Source organism: Durio zibethinus, unplaced genomic scaffold (genome assembly GCF_047325235.1).
Source record: "Durio zibethinus cultivar Kanyao isolate XHJ-2024 unplaced genomic scaffold, ASM4732523v1 HiC_scaffold_412, whole genome shotgun sequence".
Classification (NCBI taxonomy): domain Eukaryota; kingdom Viridiplantae; phylum Streptophyta; class Magnoliopsida; order Malvales; family Malvaceae; genus Durio; species Durio zibethinus.
Genome location: NW_028323035.1, coordinates 40,001 through 45,000, shown reverse-complemented (window position 1 = coordinate 45,000; position 5,000 = coordinate 40,001).

The window sequence follows — 5,000 nt, the reverse complement described above, 5'->3', positions numbered from 1 at the left end:
CCCCAATGCCGCCGGTCAGGTTCTCCGGCGGTACTCCGGCGGTACTCCGGCGATGCTCCGGCGATGCTGTCCCGAGTGAAAAAAATGCGGCAACAGCACATGCTGGAGCCAAGCATGGGCACCGTGGCTCAAAATCGAACTCCGGCCAAGGCCTCGACCATCAATGGCACATGATGACGCATGGTGATGGCACATGCATCGACCATCATCGGCATAGGCTGCCCTTCGGTACGGGCACCTGCCTCGACCGCCATCGGCACAAGCTGGGCCCTGGTGTGGGTTGTTGCCTCGATCACCAGCGGCACATGCTGAGCCTTGGTGCGGGCGGTTGCCTCGAGCACCATCGGCAGACCCTGGGCCCTGGTGCGGCCGGTTGCCCCGATAACCATCGGCACACGCTGGGCCCTGGAGCGGCCGGTTGCCTCGATCACCATCGGCAAAAGCTGGGCCCTGGTGCGGGCGCTTGCCTCGACCACCATCGGCACACGCTGGGCACTGGTGCGGGCGCTTGCCTCGACCACCATCGGCACACGCTGGGCCCTGGTGCGGGCGCCTGCCTCGATCACCATCGGCACACGCTGGGCCCTGGTGCGGGCGGTTGCCCCCAGCACCATCGGCACACGTTGGGCCCTGGTGCGGGCGCTTGCCTCGACCACCATCGGCACACGCTGGGCCCTGGTGCGACAGGTTGCCTCGACCACCATCGGCACACGCTGGGCCCTGGTGCGGGCGCTTGCCTCGACCACCATCGGCACACGCTCGGCCCTGGTGCGGTCGGTTGCCTCGAGCACCATCGGCACACGCTGGGCCCTGGTGCGGGCGGTTGCCTCGACCACCATCGGCACACGCTGGGCCCTGGTGCGGGCGCTTGCCTCGACCACCATCGACACACGCTGGGCCCTGGTGCGGCCGGTTGCCTCGAGCACCATCGGCACACGCTGGGCCCTGGTGCGGTCGGTTGCCTCGACCACCATCGGCACACGCTGGGCCCTGGTGCGGGCGCTTGCCTCGACCACCATCGGCACACGCTGGGCCCTGGTGCGGCAGGTTGCCTCGACCACCATCGGCACACGCTGGGCCCTGGTGCGGCAGGTTGCCTCGAGCACCATCGGCACACGCTGGGCCCTGGTGCGGTCGGTTGCCTCGAACACCATCGGCACACGCTGGGCCCTGGTGCGGCAGCTTGCCTCGACCACCATCGGCACACGCTGGGCCCTGGTGCGGCCGGTTGCCTCGAGCACCATCGGCACACGCTCGGCCCTGGTGCGGCAGGTTGCCTCGACCACCATCGGCAGCCTCGACCACCATCGGCACACGCTGGGCCCTGGTGCGGGCGCTTGCCTCGACCACCATCGGCACACGCTCCGCCCTGGTGCGGTCGGTTGCCTCGAGCACCATCGGCACACGCTGGGCCCTGGTGCGGCAGGTTGCCTCGACCACCATCGGCACACGCTGGGCCCTGGTGCGGGCGCTTGCCTCGACCACCATCGGCACACGCTCCGCCCTGGTGCGGTCGGTTGCCTCGAGCACCATCGGCACACGCTGGGCCCTGGTGCGGCAGGTTGCCTCGACCACCATCGGCACACGCTGGGCCCTGGTGCGGGCGCTTGCCTCGACCACCATCGGCACACGCTGGGCCCTGGTGCGGGCGCTTGCCTCGACCACCATCGGCACACGCTGGGCCCTGGTGCGGCAGGTTGCCTCGACCACCATCGGCACACGCTGGGCCCTGGTGCGGGCGCTTGCCTCGAGCACCATCGGCACACGCTGGGCCCTGGTGCGGTCGGTTGCCTCGAGCACCATCGGCACACGCTGGGCCCTGGTGCGGCAGGTTGCCTCGACCATCATCGGCAGCCTCGACCACCATCGGCACACGCTGGGCCCTGGTGCGGGCGGTTGCCTCGACCACCATCGGCACACGCTGGGCCCTGGTGCGGTCGGTTGCCTCGAGCACCATCGGCACACGCTGGGCCCTGGTGCGGCAGGTTGCCTCGAGCACCATCGGCACACGCTGGGCCCTGGTGCGGCAGGTTGCCTCGACCACCATCGGCACACGCTGGGCCCTGGTGCGGGCGGTTGCCTCGACCACCATCGGCACACGCTGGGCCCTGGTGCGGGCGCTTGCCTCGAGCACCATCCGCACACGCTGGGCCCTGGTGCGGCAGGTTGCCTCGAGCACCATCGGCACACGCTGGGCCCTGGTGCGGCAGGTTGCCTCGAGCACCATCGGCACACGCTGGGCCCTGGTGCGGGAGCTTGCCTCGAGCGCCATCGGCACACGCTGGGCCCTGGTGCGGCAGGTTGCCTCGAGCCCCATCGGCACACGCTGGGCCCTGGTGCGGTCGGTTGCCTCGAGCACCATCGGCACACGCTGGGCGCTGGTGCGGGCGCTTGCCTCGACCAGCATCGGCACACGCTGGGCCCTGGTGCGGCAGGTTGCCTCGATCACCATCGGCACACGCTGGGCCCTGGTGCGACAGGTTGCCTCGAGCACCATCGGTACACTATCGGCCCTGGTGCGGGCGGTTGCCTCGACCACCGTCGGCACACGCTGGGCCCTGGTGCGGGCGCTTGCCTCGAGCACCATCGGCACACGCTGGGCCCTGGTGCGGCAGGTTGCCTCGAGCACCATCGGCACACGCTGGGCCCTGGTGCGGGAGCTTGCCTCGAGCGCCATCGGCACACGCTGGGCCCTGGTGCGGCAGGTTGCCTCGAGCACCATCGGCACACGCTGGGCCCTGGTGCGGTCGGTTGCCTCGAGCACCATCGGCACACGCTGGGCCCTGGTGCGGCAGGTTGCCTCGACCACCATCGGCACACGCTGGGCCCTGGTGCGGGCGCTTGCCTCGACCACCATCGGCACACGCTGGGCCCTGGTGCGGGCGCTTGCCTCGACCACCATCGGCACACGCTGGGCCCTGGTGCGGCAGGTTGCCTCGACCACCATCGGCACACGCTGGGCCCTGGTGCGGGCGCTTGCCTCGAGCACCATCGGCACACGCTGGGCCCTGGTGCGGTCGGTTGCCTCGAGCACCATCGGCACACGCTGGGCCCTGGTGCGGCAGGTTGCCTCGACCATCATCGGCAGCCTCGACCACCATCGGCACACGCTGGGCCCTGGTGCGGGCGGTTGCCTCGACCACCATCGGCACACGCTGGGCCCTGGTGCGGTCGGTTGCCTCGAGCACCATCGGCACACGCTGGGCCCTGGTGCGGCAGGTTGCCTCGAGCACCATCGGCACACGCTGGGCCCTGGTGCGGCAGGTTGCCTCGACCACCATCGGCACACGCTGGGCCCTGGTGCGGGCGGTTGCCTCGACCACCATCGGCACACGCTGGGCCCTGGTGCGGGCGCTTGCCTCGAGCACCATCCGCACACGCTGGGCCCTGGTGCGGCAGGTTGCCTCGAGCACCATCGGCACACGCTGGGCCCTGGTGCGGCAGGTTGCCTCGAGCACCATCGGCACACGCTGGGCCCTGGTGCGGGAGCTTGCCTCGAGCGCCATCGGCACACGCTGGGCCCTGGTGCGGCAGGTTGCCTCGAGCACCATCGGCACACGCTGGGCCCTGGTGCGGTCGGTTGCCTCGAGCACCATCGGCACACGCTGGGCGCTGGTGCGGGCGCTTGCCTCGACCAGCATCGGCACACGCTGGGCCCTGGTGCGGCAGGTTGCCTCGATCACCATCGGCACACGCTGGGCCCTGGTGCGACAGGTTGCCTCGAGCACCATCGGCACACTATCGGCCCTGGTGCGGGCGGTTGCCTCGACCACCGTCGGCACACGCTGGGCCCTGGTGCGGGCGCTTGCCTCGAGCACCATCGGCACACGCTGGGCCCTGGTGCGGGCGGTTGCCTCGAGCACCATCGGCACACGCTGGGCCCTGGTGGGTTTAGGCACATCTTCAAATTTCTGCCGTGCCAATGCCATTTTTATGGCTTGTAAATTCATACAATGGTCCCCTAAGCCTTCACGTGAAGTTTCGTTGGAAGATGACTCGTTTTCTATTTTTCATGATTTTTGAAACTTTTTGCGGTTCGGGATTTTTTAAAATTTTTTTATAAGGATTTTTGGCCCCAAATTTTGTAGGCATGATCCTTATATTTTTGTTGGCATGCACAAAAAAATTCAGCTAAAAACTCGAAGTAGAGAAGATTTTGTGACCGTTTGAAAAAAGTGTCCCCATTTCAGACACTTTAACGGCTACTGGTAGCAAACCTGTAAAATCTCAAATGCTCTTTAAGGGGGTGTGAATTCTCAGAGGTTTGATGAGGGATAGGGGGCCAACACAAGGCCAAGTACCAGCACCCATCGCACATCATGTGCGCACACCCCCCCGGCCCCCCTCCCAATCGCCGGAACCCCAATGCCGCCGGTCAGGTTCTCCGGCGGTACTCCGGCGATGCTCCGGCGATGCTGTCCCGAGTGAAAAAAATGCGGCACCAGCACATGCTGGAGCCAAGCATGGGCACCGTGGCTCAAAATCGAACTTCGGCCAAGGCCTCGACCATCAATGGCACATGATGACGCATGGTGATGGCACATGCATCGACCATCATCGGCATAGGCTGCCCTTCGGTACGGGCACTTGCCTCGACCGCCATCGGCACAAGCTGGGCCCTGGTGTGGGTTGTTGCCTCGATCACAATCGGCACATGCTGAGCCTTGGTGCGGGCGGTTGCCTCGAGCACCATCGGCAGACCCTGGGCCCTGGTGCGGCCGGTTGCCCCGATAACCATCGACACACGCTGGGCCCTGGGGCGGGCGCTTGCCCCCAGCACCATCGGCACACGCTGGGCCCTGGTGCGGGCGCTTGCCTCGACCACCATCGGCACACGCTGGGCACTGGTGCGGGCGCTTGCCTCGACCACCATCGGCACACGCTGGGCCCTGGTGCGGGCGCTTGCCCCCAGCACCATCGGCACACGCTGGGCCCTGGTGCGGGCGGTTGCCCCCAGCACCATCGGCACACGCAGGGCCCTGGTGCGGGCGGTTGCCCCG